Genomic DNA, 13,717 nt, shown 5'->3' on the forward strand with positions numbered 1-13,717 from the left:
CGTGGAGGAACGGGCGAGTTGGTGGAATTCCTCGGCATACTGGAAATTTCGGAGGCGGGCGAGCAGTATGATGCATCAGTGTGGTAGAGGAGAATTGTATCAAACATACTTGTAGGTTCGCGTCCGTAAAGATGAAAGGACAGAGATTATCAGGTGGTGGAATGGACAGCGGTATTGCAGGCGTGTGTGACGAACTGAAGAGCGAGGTCCTAGTTAGAACGATCGAGCCTGATGTACACGATCAGCATGTCACCGAGCGTCCTGTTAAAGTATTCAGTAAGGCCGTTGGTCTGAGTATGGTACGCTGGGCAGGTTTTGTAAACAATTCGGGGTTATTAGAGGGGTGCCTGAACAACCTCTGATAAAACACGAAGCCGCGGTTGTTGAGAAGCTCACGAGGGGCGTCGCGGCAGAGAATGAGCTGGTGGAGAATGAAGGAAGCCCCATCTGTGGTTGGAGCCGCCGAAAGCAGTCGTTTCGGCATAGCGCTTGAAATGGCCAACGGCGACGAAAACCAAGCGGTTACCAGAAGGGGCAGACGGCAGGGGCCCGTAAAGGCGACAAGAAATCCAAGATGGCAGGGCCCACGCGATCAGCGGGACGGGCAGAGCAAGGTAATGGCTGCGACATTCCACGCCAGTAGTACCAGTGCCGAAGTCGAGTGTAGGTTTTCACAACACTGGCATGGAAAGACGCGCAGACTTGAGCTCGTAGGTGGCGAGGAATGACGAGGAGCCATTTTCGACGGACGGACATGTAATTACGATAATTCAGGAGACCGTGGTGCGGAGTGAAGTGTCAGCCTTGACCCCGAAGCGATTGAGAGGCTGCTGCCGTAGGGCGGCCGGAAAGATGGTGCACGAGGGAAGTAATCCATGTGTCTTGACGCTGTTGCACAATCATGCTTGATGGACACAACGCCGACAGTACGGGGTCAGTGCCAGAGATCGCCGCAGTATCAGAAGGCAGCGGTAGCGGGAGAGGGCGTCAGCACCAGAGCAATCAGATTAATTACGTCCGGAGGGGTAGACGAATCAAATGTCGTACTCCTGAAAGAGCAGGGCCCAATGGCAAAGGCGGCCCAATGGATCCTCCAAGCAAGACCGCCAGCATAAAGCGTGATGGTGGATGACTACGTCGGATGCGTGACAGTAGTGGTATGATCGAAATTTGGTGATTGCCCACAGGATGGCCAAACATTCCTTTTCTGTGATGGACTAATTGATCTTGGCCTGCGACAGCGTGCGGCTCGAGTAGGCGACAACGTATTCGTCATCGCATTGAGAAGGAACATGACGACAAAGAACTCTAGGCTCGAACCACCGTCAAAGGTGAAATGATGGTAGCGAAATTTAGTATCAAGGGCCGAAAATAGGAACATAGGCAAAAAAAAAACCGCAGCTATTTGAGCGTAGACGGCTTCCGAAAGACGGCAACCGCACTGAGTTTTGCCGGATCTCGTAGGATGTATGCTTTGTATACGACTTGGCCGAGGATGGTCAATTGGCGAGCTCTAAAGTGCTTTTTTTCAAATTTAATTGCAGTCCTGCGGTGGTGAGGCAGGTGAACACTTGGCACAAGGGGGTGAGATGTGTGGAAAACTCGACCAAGAATACGACAATGTCGAAAGACACGTCTGTTGACCAGAGACGCCGTGAAATCAATTAGTTATTTGAACAGCAACACGAACATAACAGCCGAATGAATCAGGGGCTTCGCCTTATAAAGGAAGCCTCGGTGCAACCAAGGCATGCCATTGGTTAGCGATACAATAGGACACGTGCACACTAACCGCGTACTTCAGATACGCGGCGCACTGTAAGAATGTGATAACACACGTGATAATTTTGGTAAGATACAAAACTTCCCCTCCAACTAGATCAGAATCTGTCATATGTCAGACGGTCTGGCTTCCGCTTATCACGAGCGCTGCGCCTGGGTAGCACAGGTGAACCGGCATCACTTTGTTCCGATGTTGACGCACTTTGGGCTGCGCTTGCGAGTGGAGAACCATCACTTCGATCCAACACTGGCCGGTCTGAGGCTGGTCTCTGCGTTTTGTACTGTGCATCCTTCTCTTCGTCCCTCGTCGTTTTTCGCGGTTGCAATATGCACTCCCCTGTTCACTTTCGAGCATGTGACTTGCAAGTGGTACAGGGACACTATTTTCTTTTACAACAACAGTAGACTTTATACAAGAATGTCGCAAGTGATCCGCATGCACAAACTGTTTCTGCCCATCCACAACCACAAGGTAAGTCATTGCCGAGTTCACATCCACGACCTTGCCTGGACGCCACTTTACCTGTTCTCCGCGTACCGAACGCACAAACACTGCATCACCATCAGAAAATACTCTAGGCGAACTCCTCCGCTTGTTTGCTCTGCGGACATTCCTCTCCAATTTGATATTTATTGAATCTTGCAGATTTGGTTTCTAAAACGATAACCTTGTGCTCAATTTCTCCTCAAAAAGATTTCAGCTGGTGTTTGGCCGGTGAATGTATGCGGCGTTGTTCTATAAGCGAACAGAAAATGGTCAATTCTGTTCTGCAGTGACCTGGAACTTTTATTCCGCTTATCTTCGAGCAATTGGTTTAACAGGGACTGTTTCACTGTTTTGACAGCACGTTCTGCCGACCGGTTCGACTGAGGGTGATATGGTGTAGTAAGCAGGCGCTGAACCCCGTTTGCCAATAAAAATTACTGAAACTCTCTCGAGCGAAGTTGCGGCCCGTTATCTGTGACTACCTCTGGTGGTAGACCGTGACTTGCGAACAACGAGCGCACTGTTTCGATTGTACATTGCGCGGTAGTTGACGTCATGACTCTTACTTCCAACCATTTGGAATAGGATTCAACAGCCAAAAGAAACATCTCGTTTCCTTTTTCTCCAAAGTCTAAAAGTACCCTCTCCTAACTCTTTGTACACCATTTCCAAGATGCAAGTGGTGCTAGTGGCACCACAGCTTTCGTGCTTTGAAAAATTTTACACTGCTTCACAGTTTGTTCCATGCAGTTGTCTATCTGTGGCCACCAAACCATTGACCTTGCTAGTGCCTTCATCTTTGTAATGCCAATGTGTTGCTCATGCATCAAACACATGACTTCCCTTTGAAGCGACTGTGGTATCACAACTCTCTTGTTCCACACCAAACTACTGCAGTCTACTGAAAGTTCAAATCGCCTCACAAAGAAAGGCTGATAAGGAGAATCTACAGCACGTGGCCATCCGTGCCATGCCATTTCACGAACAGCAGTCAGAACTGAATCTTTCCCAGTTTCACGCTCGATATCTTTCGCAGTCAAGGGGAGGTTATTCAGAGCTGAAAAATAAAATTCTTGTGCTTCATCACTGGTTTCTGTCAGTGGAAGGCGTGACACTCCATCTGCATTGACTATCTTTGTTCCTGCTCTGTGCACAATGTGAAAGTTGTAGTTTGCACGAAAAATTCCCCAGCGATGCACACGAGCTGCAGCTACCGAATTTGTGTGGTGCTTTGCCTCAAAAATGACGGCGAGTGACTGGTAATCAGTGATCACATTGAAACTGCGCCCATACAGATATTTATGAAATATTTTAATTGCAAACACAAATGCGAAGGCTTCTTTGTCGGCCGGCGCGTAGTTACGCTCGGCCTGCGTCATTGTTCGCGATGCAAACGCATTCGGTAGCTCGATCTACGCCCTCAACCACGTGAGATAGCACTGCGCCTATGCCATAAGCAGCAGCGTCACATGTCAGATGTATTTCCTTCGTTATATCGTACAGTTCCAAGACCACGTCTTCACTGATCAAGTTTTTACAGCGATTGAAACATGCGTCACACTGGCTCTACCGTTTCCATGTGCTGCCCATACGCAACAGTTGGTGGAGACGTTCTAGAACATTTGCCAGATCAGGCAAAAAATTGGCGTAGTAGTTTACAAGGCCCAAAAATGCCTTTAGTTGAGTCATGTATTACTTGGTTTGGGCGCTTCTCGAATCACCTTCACTTTTTCCGCTGCTGTGTATACGCCGTTCTTGTCCAGCTCGTGTCCCAATTAACAAACACTTTTTTGGTAAAAGTTACATTTGCCTAGGTTTACAAAAATTCCGTGCATACTGAGAGCTTGTAGCACTTGCTCGGAACGCTGATAGCACTCTGTCGGGTTTTTGCTGGCTATTAACACATCATCCAGGTAACAGGCAGTACCAGAGATGCTTTGTAAAACCTGGTCCATCACGGCCTGAAACATTGCGGGTGCTCTTGCCACTCTGTACGGCAATCGCCGAAACCTGAAAAGTCCCATGTGCGTATTCACCGTGAGCAGTTCCTGTGCCTGCTCATCCTGCTCAAGCTGCAGGTAAGCTTTGGACAAATTCAATAAAGTGAACACGGTTCCGCCAACCAGTGACGCGGATATGTCCTCGTAGAGGCAGTGGATAGTGGTTGAGTTCGATTCCCCGATTTACAGTGACTCTAATCAACACATATCCTGATCTCTTTTCCTGCTTTCTTTGGCACAATTACGAGTGGGGTAGCCCAGGCACTGTGTCTGACCCTGTACACCACAACAGCTTTCTTAAGGTCTCGCAATTCATTCTCCACTTCTTCGCGCGAAGCATATGGAACTAGTATCGCCTTACAAAAGGTTGGTTGCGCGTCGTTTTTCATTTGGATGCTACCAGTGAATCCTTTAGTCGAACCATAGCCTGGCTCAAGCACTTCACCGTACAGCTGTTTTAACCTCTTGTCTGCTTCCATAGCTACCATCTGCCTGCCACCCTGTTCGTTATCCACGTCATGTTGCAACTGCTGCACAGCACTGTGCAGGTCAACTTTAAGCGCCGTTATCCAATCGCGACCTAGAAGGGTCGGCATGCGAGCATCATTTTCTTGCTTTGCAACTATTAGAGGCAGACTGTAGCTTCGGTTCTGATAAGAGACACTGGCGTTCGCAACACCTTTCACTTTGAGTGCAGTGCCGTTATACACACCTCGACGCACGTCATCTTTGGAACATGGGTTGTTAGGAAAATTTTCATTGAAGTCTCTTTCAGACAGTATGGTCAGAGCGGCTCCTGTGTCCAATTGGCATTGGCGACGACAAAGAAGCACACCGACTGAATATACCGCTTGCATTTTGCAGATTGCACGAGCTTGGTCTTTGGACGGACGAAAGCCCTGCACGTGCCAGGGCGGGCGACGGAAGGAAGCCATCAAAAACCGGGTGGTGTGTACAACGCTACCAACGGCAAGCCAGGGGATATCAGCTCTGACGTCACAGCTGCCGAAGCTACATAACCCGCCACCGCCTGCCGGAGGCCCTCACTTGGCATTGGCGACGACAAAGAAGCACACCGACTGAATATACCGCTTGCATTTTGCAGGTTAGTGTAACGACTTTATTTCTAAACCTTATTGTCCTTCTGGTCGTCGCCATTGCCAAGTTGATAGCAGCTGTGTGTGTCGCTGTGCGTGCGTGCATCAGGGGGTGTGTGTGTATCCTTATCTGCTGTAGCGAGCCTAGTCCCGATGGCAAAGGAACTAGCCAAGATAAAAGAAGAGCTAAAGCTAGAGTTCGCTCAGTTAAAGGAAAACTTTCAGCAGGAAATTAAAACTGCACGCTTGTCGCTCGAAAGGGACGTACGAACTGATATCCGAGAGCTTCGAAATGAGCAAAGAAGTTTGACCGACAGCCTTGATTTTGCGCATGCTGAAATCGAGACGCTAAAACAACAACTTGCAAAAGAAGTGGAAAAAAATGCGAATCTGAGCACTGAAAAAGCCACTTCTGAGGCAAGATGTGCGGTTCTAGAAAAAAGAAATGAGGAACTTGAAAAACGTGTAGTGTTACTGGAACAGTACTCACGGAGCATGAACCTAGAAATTCAAGGAGTAGTACAGCAAGCAGACGAAAGCATACCATCAATCCTTTCCAAGATTGGAGATGCTATCAGTGAAACCATCTCTGAGAATGATATCGAAAGATGTCACCGCGTCCCCGCTCGTGACAACCACAAAAGAGGGAATATAATCATTCAATTTAAGTCTCGTGCTAAGCGCGACATTGCACTCGCAAAAGCCAAAAAGACTAACCTAACGAACAAAGACCTTGGATTTGATGACTCTGAAACTGTGTATATTAATGAGCACCTCTGCCCTACCATGAAGAAGCTCCTTAGCTTGGCAAAAAAAAACAGAAAAAGGAACACGATTGGAAATTTGTGTGGGTTCGTGATGGAAAAGTATTTGCGCGGAAACATGAAACATCAAAAGTTCTTCGTGTCCAATGTGAAAACGACATTCAAAAGATTCAGTAGAACGGAAAGTACAGCCTGCCTATACTACTTCATCGTTCGAAATGGCTTCACAGCCTGCTGAGGTTGGCGATCTTATCAAAACTAGAAATATAAAGGGTATCAAGTGTTTTCACTTGAATATAAGATCAAGCCGCAAGAAAGAAGATGTCCTGACTACATTTCTTGCTCAGTTTAAGTTTACTTTCGATGTTATTATGCTAACAGAGACGTGGTCTACTGCAGACTGTGATGCCATATCAGACAACAATTATCAGACATTTGCCTTGAACCGCTCCAAATCACGGGGTGGAGGAGTACAACTGAACATAAAAAAATACATTCAGTGTGACCTACTTAAGCAGTTCACAGTAATTAATGACTGCATTGAATGTTTAGCTGTAGTTAATGAGCCATATATTTTTGCTGTAGCGTACAGGCCGCCACATGGGTGTGTGGGGGATTTTATAGATCACCTTGAAGCCTTGTTCGAATTCACTAATAAAAATAACTACACATTAATTCTAGGGGGAGATTTCAACATAGACTTACTCAACTCGTCTACCTCGGAACACTTATTCCAAATAGCACTCGCCTCTCATGGCTTCAGTAACATGATTCACATGCCCACAAGGATAACAATCAACTCAAGCACACTAATAGATTTATTTATCACAAATTTACCTGAAGATGAAGTATTAGGAGGAGCACTTTCGTGCAATATCAGTGATAACTTGCCGATATTCTTGCTTAGCAAAACGTCCCCTAAACGTACCCATACCATAACTTTTCCGGTTAGAAAAATTCAAAACATTAATGAAGTAACCATCAAGGCTTTCCGTTTTAAATTGACTCAAGCAAACTGCAGTCAAGTTTACAGTTCGTCATCACCAGATGATGCATATAATAATTTTCTTAGTATCGTACTGGAAGCATATTCGCAATCATTCCATCTTGTTACCGTAAGAAACTCACAAAAAACACGTAAGCCATGGATTACTAGGGAGTGTTTAAAAATGATAAAAAAGAAAGATAAACTCTTCAAAAAATTTTTGAGCACACGAGACACTGAGGATTGGAAACTATTCAAGAAATGTAGAAATAAAACAAATGCCATACTGCGGAGTCAAAAACGGCAGTACCTATATAACTTTTTTGAAACAGGTCATAACATGAAATCAGAAATCATGTGGAAAAGGTTAAATGAACTACTTAATCGAAAATCTTCTAACCAAGATCCCCTTGAGGTAATCTTAAATGGGGTAGTTATTGATGGACAGCAACTAGCTGAAGCATTCAACAACCATTTTGTAAATCAGGTAACCAATGCTCATTGTCCGGAATCAGTGAGAACTATGACTAGGAATCCAAACAGTTTCTTTCTTTGTCCTGTAGACGTCAGTGAAGTATTTGAAACATTTATGTCCCTACGTAACAGTTCTGCGTGTGACATTGATAGTTTTCAAGTAAGGCCTATCAAGTCCGCACTGGACCTGCTAGCTCCACATCTTACCTATATCTTCAATCAAGCCCTTACCACAGGCGTTTTCCCAGCTAAGATGCAAACTTCCAAAGTGATTACAGTTTTCAAAGGTGGAGATCGGAACAATTTGTCTAACTACCGTCCGATATCGCTGCTACCTATTTTTTCAAAAGGATTAGAAAAAATAATTCACACTCGCATTAGCAAATTTGTCGAAAAGTACAACATATTAACACCAACACAATTTGGCTTTCGGAAATGGAAATCAACAGAACTAGCCCTACTAACGCAGAAAGAAATAATATTAAAAGCTTTTGAAGAAAAAGAAATCATAGTTGGTATATACATAGATTATTCAAAAGCCTTTGATCGACTCAATCACCAAACATTGTTAAAAAAACTTGAAATATATGGAATAAGAGGAACAGCTCTATCCCTTATAACATCATACCTTAAACATCGAATGCAAAGCGTTTCAATAAATGACCACCTGTCATCGCGCAGACCAATTAATACTGACGTACCCCAGGGAAGCATTCTTGGGCCTCTCTTGTTCAACCTTTACGTGAATGACATCACTAGAATTAGCCCGCTTGCTCATTTCATATCATATGCAGACGACACCACCCTATTATTTCGCAACAGTAACTTGCAACTGCTAGAGGCTGAAATAAACAACGTCATGCGTGATCTTCATGAGTGGAGCACTGAGAACTCCCTTGAAATTAATGCTAAAAAAACAAAAGCCGTCATTTTTTCGCCCAGGCAGTTTCAGATACCGCACACTTTTGATATTACATTAGGATCAGAGGCAATACAAGTCGTAGACACAATTAAAACATTAGGAGTATATCTGCACAAAAACATGTCATGGGACAACCATGTGAATTATATTTTAACAAAGATGTCTAAATCAGTTGCAATTTTGGCAAAATTTCACTCGTTCTTACCGCAAGCCGTGAAACTACACATATACAATGCATTAATATGTTCTCATATAAACTATTGCTTTCTTGTATGGGGTACAACAACCTCAACTAATCTAAATCGCATACATGTACTGCAGAAAAAGTCCGTTCGTCATATTGTAGGGGCCGATCCACAAGCACATACAGAAGAATATTTTACTCAGCTTAAGATAACAAGTGTGCATTGCTTATACTCACAGATATTGGTAAAAAAATACAAACAAAAACTCCGAAATAACCAGCTAGAATTTAATGCAATAGCACAAATAAGCAAGTCAACAAGTTGCCGTGACTTGCGATTTTCACAGCCTTGGGAAATTCCTTTTTCCCGGACAAAGCTAGGACAACAAATGTTGCGCCACTCACTTCCAACTTTACTAAACACACTTCACTACAATCAAATTGACATCAACCGCACTAACATTTCCAAGGTAAAGGCTTTTCTCACGAACAATACTGCCCACTTTTAACTGATGTCATCATTCTCATTGCCTTATTGTATTAGGCTTCTGCTGCGGTGCAATAAATACTTTCATCGTTATTTTATTTCCTAACTTGCTTTGTACATATTCTATCTACAATTGTATAATTTCACTGTGTGAATTGTCTTGTCGAGCTTGTTCTGTGTAATTAATACTTCTTTTGCCTTGTTCCCCCATATTATTTTTATATGTACTTATTTCTATGAACCCTGCACTTAGAATTGCATATTGGCATGGTGTAAATTATTTTGTAAGATTTTCTGTGCATAACTAACATTTTTTTGTTCTATTCTGCAATCTGTAAATGTATCTGTTGTTTTACTAAAATTTTGTCCTCACCAAATGCCATGTAAAGGGGGCTCGAACGTAGTCAAGTGGACTTGATTCACTTTTTGTTCGAGCCCCCTCCGTTGTTTCGAACGGAAATAAACTCAATTCAATTCCATCGGAATCAGATTGCCGTTTACTTTTACTTCAAGCACAATAGGCGGATAGCTATGAACGTTATTCGTTCTATAAACTGTAAGCAAATCGGTTGCAGACACTGTCTCCTCAACATTGTGCACGACCTTTGTTTCGCACATTTTCGCTACATGACCGGGCTTTGAGCATTTGAAGCGCGTATTTTTGAGAAAAGGGCAACTAACTGGCACGTGCAGTCCGCCGCATCTATGACAGGTGCAAACCTTGATTTTTCCCACGTTGCTTCCATGCGCTGTTTTGGGGGGCCCGCTGCTCGTTGCTAGCGGTCTTGACCTTCGTTGCGTGACGCTTTCCTGGCGTGGTGTGTTCCCGATGCCAGTAAACGTCGGCAGGACGGGCGGTTGACCCTCCGGCATCATTTCTCGGGTGTCTTTCTGGGCAGTTTCCAAGGCGTTGGCGATTTTGCAGACTCACTCCCAAGTGGCTTCGTCCTCCTACAGGGCAAGAAGACGGCATCAAATCGAATCATTTCCGATTCCAGCAATCAGTCGATCCCGGAGCGCTTCTTCCAAAAACTTCCGAACGAACACGTCGCAGCCAGTCTTTTCAGCTGGACGATGAACTGTTGCAGGCTCTCGTTCTGCTCTTGCTTTCGCTGGTAGAAGTGATAACGCTCAGTAACCACAGACCGCTTTGCAGCATAGTGCTTTCGGAGAGCTTCTGTAGCTTCTTCGTACTTGCCTTCCGTGGGTTTCTTCGGCAGCAGCAGGCTACGCAGAGTCACGTAAGCCTTTTTACCCAGGATTGCTAAGAAGACTTGCAACTTCTTAGTTGCGTCTATTCCGTTGGCGGTTGCATACAGGTCGAACCTTTCCACGTAGACGTCGATATTGCCAGAGACAGGACAGAACTCGGCCAGAGATCCCAGGGTGGTGCTCATCATTGATGTCCTCGCATGCCGTGCGTCGTCGTCGTTTCCGCAGGCTCGGTCATTGCCTCAGCTTGAACGATCCCATCCTCGTCGCCATGTTGAGCAGAGACGCCATGAAGTTAAGTATTTATTCGAACAGCAACACGAACATAAGTCAAATGATTCAGGGGCTTCGCCTTATAAAGAAGCCTGGGTGCAATCGCGATGCATGCCATTGGTTAGCGATACAACAGCACACGTGCACACTAACAGCGTATATCAGATACGCGGCGCAGTGTAACAATGTGATAACACACGTGACAATCTTTGGCAAGATACAACAACGTCCTTCAGCGCAGGCCAGGCACTGCGTTATCAATCATGCTTTCGAATGTTGCATGGGCACTGCAAAGCCCAAATGGCATGACGTTAAATTCATATTGTTACGTGACGGCAAGCTGATGAATGAGATGAGATGGCTACAGGATGATTTAATGGTGGACAGCCTGACGGGAGCACTCCTGCCCGCGCCACTGAACAATTCGTTGTCTTCTGGTCCGTCACACTAACAGGGGTCGCCAGGGGATCGTCCCAATCGCGAACGAGAAGATCCACACTGAAGATAAAACGCAGAAGATGACGATGAGCTTGAAATATGGTTGAATATAAAAGGAGGTGAAGGTCTTTCCACCACGTTGGATGATACGATCGGCTGATGAGCGCTGGCCCACGAAGCTTCTGGCCCACAGGTCACCTGGAGCCCTCGGCAGAGGCCCATGGAAGCACCGAACAGCACAGGCGGGGGCTGTGTTCTTAAATATATACGGCTTCTCGGGTCGTTGAGGCCAAAGGGTCTTGTAGCGGCACCGTCGGCATTTCGTCGTGTCCTCGGGACGGGGCTGGATTGAGCGGCGAGGTCAGTTCTGGTCTGGCGGGCTGGGCACAGCCGGGCGGTGCGGACCAGGTACAGGCGGCCGGCGGCCATGGTAGACGCAGGACGCCGAAGCTCCGGGAGTAGGATGGCGATGAAGGGTAGCCCAGCACCTCCACCAAATATTACGTGATGGCTAGCCGATGACTGAGACGAGATGACAGATGGTTACAGGATGACGTTAATGGCGGCCGGCCGGGCGCGGGCAGGAGTGCTCGCGCCATTCAAACAACCATTAAAATCATTCTGTAACCATCGGTCCCAGTCATCGTCTTCCCGTCACGTAACAATATAATATTCAGGCTTAACGAAAGCTGTTTTTTTAACGGTCATATTGGGCCATCGGGATTTGCCAATATCCAGAATCCAGATCGAGTGACGAAAAGAATTCAGCGCTTGTAGGCAATCGAGGGCGTCATCTATGCATGGCAAAAGGTAGACGTCGTTCCGGGTTATTGCGTTCAGGCGGCGATAATCCACGCAGAATCTGATAGGGCCATCTTTATTTCGAACCAGCACGATCGAGGATTACCAACGGCTGTTCGACGGCTGTATAATCCCGCGCTTTAACGGGTCTTTCACTTGCTCGGTGATGACGCGGCGCTCCGTTGGTGACACCCAATATGGGCGCTGTCGCAGCTGTGGGTGGCAGCCAGCATTGATGCGATAGTTGACATCTGAAGAACGACCGAGGAGAGATTGGCACGCGTCAAGACGGTCGAAATTGGTGGAAAAGGTCAAACAGCTGGTCACCGAACGTTGAATTGAGATCTAGATTGATTGTGCTATGCAGGACGTCAGACAGCAGCCGGGATGACAGGGGAACAGGAGTAAGAGAGTCGAGAGATACAGGGAGAACAGTTTCGCGTTCGTCGACGGCTGTCAGGAGTTCAGCCGGTTCGACGCACCCAAGGCATGCCCCGTGAATCGGGGTCACTGGAGATGGCAGGGGGTAGCTGACAAGCATGTCTGTCGTTCCGGAGGTGGCCGCAAGGACAGCGAAGGGAAGCGGTAGGTTCTGGCGGCGAAGGAATACCTCTGAGGGCATAAACAGTCCAAGGGCGGCGTTTTGGTCGCGTGATGAGGCCCACGAGAGGGATACAAGGACGTACGAGTCAGCAGGGAGTTCGCCATCATGTGAAATACGCATTTTGTCCTGGTACTCAGGAGATGACTCAGCCGAGGAGGTGTTGGGCTCGGGCGCAATCGACGACGGCGGAGTGCTCAGAGAGAAAGTCCCGCCCTAGTTTGATGTCATGTGAGCAAGAGGATACGATCAGGAACGGAATTGTGTAGAAGTCCTGTATAACGACTCGTGCTGTGCACGCTGCGAGCGACTCGACTTACTGGGCATTAGCCGTGCAAAGGGAGGTCCAGAAAATGGCGTCATAACTTTCTTGAGTCTTCGGAAGAATTTTGCATACATACTTTACACAGGGGCCCCAGTGTCCAAGAAAGCGCATGTCGCAAACCTTCTACAAAAATATTAATAACATTTGTGGCTGCTATCAGAGGCCCTGTAGATTTCGCACAGAGCGCAGCTCTTGCCTCGGGAACTGCGCGCACTGGTTTTTCTCGTCGGAAGCCGGCGCGACGGCCCACGGGGGAGATAGAACGGCGTCGCGGAGATGGGGAGAGGTGGCACTCTGGCGATCGACTGAGAAGGCAGGAGGTGGAGAGTGAGCTTGCACGTGGTGTTGCTGCGCGTAAGACCCATAGGCAGGTGGCGGCAAGATGCCAGCAGGCGAATTAGGACGACTGCGAATGTGGTGGGCTTTTAATGTGTTCGACGATGCCACAGGCAAAGCAAATGGGTCAGCTGTCGCGAGTGCGCTACGGACGACCGTAGTGAGGTGTCACCGGCGCGAAGTGAGGCGACGGTTGTGTCACGCGATACGATACGAAAAACCATGGCGGAGCGCCCAACGCGGCAGGGCTCGATTGGCGCCTTCGAAAGGGCCCAAGGGATTGAATGGTGGTCTTACCAGAACGGCCGCGTTCGTAATAGGGTCAGCCACAGCTTGCTGAGGCAATCAGGGGTGGCAGGGCTTCCGCAACCTGGGCATGGATCGTCAGCTGGATGGATGGATGGATGGATGGATGGATACGGCTGAACCCTTTAAATCGGGCGGTGGCTCAAGCCTCTCTTCTCTTGATTTTAGCCACCAATCAGATAATCATCGCTTGGTTACTTCTACCCGCTTAAAATCTACTTTCCCTTCATTGGCCTTAAACCC

The 13,717-nt window shown here is 47.0% G+C and overlaps 1 pseudogene; it reads right to left on the reverse strand.

The window, feature by feature from the left end:
* Positions 1 to 8,607: 8,607 nt before the first annotated feature.
* Positions 8,608 to 10,579, reverse strand: LOC144115427 (uncharacterized; annotated as a pseudogene).
* Between the last annotated feature and the right edge of the window lie 3,138 nt (positions 10,580 to 13,717).

The sequence above is a fragment of the Amblyomma americanum genome, chromosome 1, assembly GCF_052857255.1.
Source record: "Amblyomma americanum isolate KBUSLIRL-KWMA chromosome 1, ASM5285725v1, whole genome shotgun sequence".
In the NCBI taxonomy this organism is placed as follows: domain Eukaryota; kingdom Metazoa; phylum Arthropoda; class Arachnida; order Ixodida; family Ixodidae; genus Amblyomma; species Amblyomma americanum.